General features: G+C 38.3%; 1 protein-coding gene across 1 annotated transcript in view; it reads right to left on the minus strand.

Moving 5' to 3' along the window:
- The window catches only part of LOC110446009 (inactive rhomboid protein 1-like), a 19,193-nt gene extending 18,802 nt beyond the window's left edge, over nt 1-391 (minus strand). Inside the window, exon 1 of the mRNA XM_021490939.1 lies at nt 290-391. The gene's annotated coding sequence lies outside the window, so the exon portion shown is untranslated. The remainder of the gene's footprint in view (nt 1-289) is intronic.
- Nucleotides 392-2,403: the final 2,012 nt, after the last annotated feature.

A 2,403-nucleotide genomic window follows, 5' to 3' on the forward strand; every position in this document is an offset into this window, starting at 1 on the left:
GGGGGGGTCAGTTCATAGAGTAACCTCTGAGCATGGTTTCGATCAGCCTCCCCATCTCGATATATCTAACATATTCGGTGCGTAACTACAGCTCAACTATACACGAATTAACATTATGATTTATACCGGTTACTGTAGTTGTGTCCCGATATGGTGGACAGAAAAGTGATCGGGCAAGCAAGCACTGACTTTGCACATGCTCTGCGGTGAACATGATCAACAGAAAGCAAACGATAGTCGCTATGGTGTACTGAGTCTGCTGTAGAACAGAAATCATCATGAAAAATACCTTGACTAAACGCTACGTCTCGTACAGCATATATGTAAACACGGAAGAGAAGAAAATCTAGCTCCTACATCCAAACTCTGTTTACTTCCGACGGCTCGTTGATAAGAGGAAGTGGAAGCTGAGCATGCGCGGAATTAAGGTACTCTCCCAGTTGCGATTGAGTATTCTCCTCCTATTGGAGGATATATTGTCAAACAGCAGTTCTACATATACCATTAAAAAACGTGATTTTTTGCTCTTCCAGATGATATAAAGTGTATCTGTATTTAACCACGGACTTAGATAATCTAATTCCGTGATTTTAACGTAGATTTTATAAGCAGATGGCATTGGTTAATATTTTATGAAACTAGCTTATTAACTGAAAAATGGCTAACTTTTTGTTTATAAATAACTAGCAGTAAGTTGTAGACAATGCAATTGGTACATATATTGTTCAAGGTCATGAGGTCGAAGCTCACGGTCACTAGATACAAATAAAATGAAACATATGAAACATGGCAAGAATCTGAATTTGCAAATTTCCACAAAAACGGCTGAGCATGCTCATTTTCTCAACAACAAAAAAAAACGTAGATTTTTAGTTTACACATATATACATTGGAAAGTTGTAGGTAATTGTGCCAAGATTATTTTGACGAAATTTCAATTTTCTCAGAAACCCGGGACCAGGGATGTGTAATGGACTCATTAAATTTAGTTGCGGAAACAGGCGAAGACAGCTGGGAATTTCATACCTCCAAAAATAAAACTAGTTCTGAAACTTAATGTGATATTTTGTTGATAGGTCATATTATTCACATCGATGTAATTGTTTAGACTACAAAACTTGAGGAGATATGTGGCACTAGGGAGGGCAGAGTTTCTGACCGATGACCAATTTGAGAACATAGTAGCGGCTGTTAAGTCCATGGAGCAGGACCTACTGTACATGTCTTCTTGTCGCGATTCAGGTATGGTACACATAATAACTCCGACAGCTCTTAGCAGCTGGTTTACGTAAGAGGTGGTAGGTGCCGAAATTGACCACTCAAACCAGGTTTCTAACTGTTCAATCATGTATGCACCCTCCACAAAATGGGCGGAGTGTGTTCACCCTATCTGTTTGTAGGTCCATCACACATTGGGTACACTTTGCGTTTAACTCCATTTATTAGCAAATATAAGTTGCATGGTTATCAAACCTCATGTGTATTTACCTTCAGAGTTCTAAGGTGAGGCTACCCAAAATGGAACACTTTTTAAAGAAAAATATGAAAATTTCATATAAAGTTTTTGAAAGACAATGATACATTACATGCATTAAGTCTTTGTCTTATGTATTTCTTGGGTATCAACAGCATGTGTGTCTATTTATAGAGCTCATTTAAGTGCGTCAGGTTCACTTAGATAACGTAATTCGTAATAACGACATAGTATAACACGTAATAACGAGATAATATTTGTTAATTAGTTAGGCGATTACGATGCAAGTATATTTAACGATGCTTCTGCATTTTTTAAAAAATTAAATGAATGTGAAAATTCGATTGTATTTTTTTTACTATCAATTAATGTTCAGTATTATTAGCTCACCTGCCCGAAGGGCAAGTGAGCTTATGCCATGGTGCGGCGTCCGTCGTCAACTTTTTACTTTAAACAACTTCTTCTCAATAACCAAAAGGCCCAGGGTACTGATACAAGGCCTGTAGAATGCTGGGATGAAGGGCTACAAAGTTTGTAAAAATGAATGACCTTGACCCACTTTCAAGGTCACTGGGGTCAGATGTCTTAAAATCTTCAAACAACTTCTTCTCAATAACCAAAAGGCCCAGGGTACTGATATTGGGCCTGAAGCATGCTGGAATGAAGGACTACCAAGTTTGTTCAAATGAAGGACCTTGAACCACTTTCAAGGTCAAAGGGGTCAAATGTCGTAAAATCTTCAAACGACCCAAAAGGTCCAGCACATGATATTGGGCCTGTAGCATGCTGGAATGAAGGGCTACCAAGTTTGTAAAAATCAATGAACTTGACCAATTTTCAAGGTCACAGGGGTCAAATGTCTTAAAATCTTCAAAAAACCTCTTCTCAATAACCAAAAGGCCCAGGGTACTCGTATTGGGCCTGTAGCA

This window comes from Mizuhopecten yessoensis, unplaced genomic scaffold (genome assembly GCF_002113885.1).
Source record: "Mizuhopecten yessoensis strain PY_sf001 unplaced genomic scaffold, ASM211388v2 scaffold2441, whole genome shotgun sequence".
NCBI classification, from domain to species: Eukaryota; Metazoa; Mollusca; class Bivalvia; order Pectinida; family Pectinidae; genus Mizuhopecten; species Mizuhopecten yessoensis.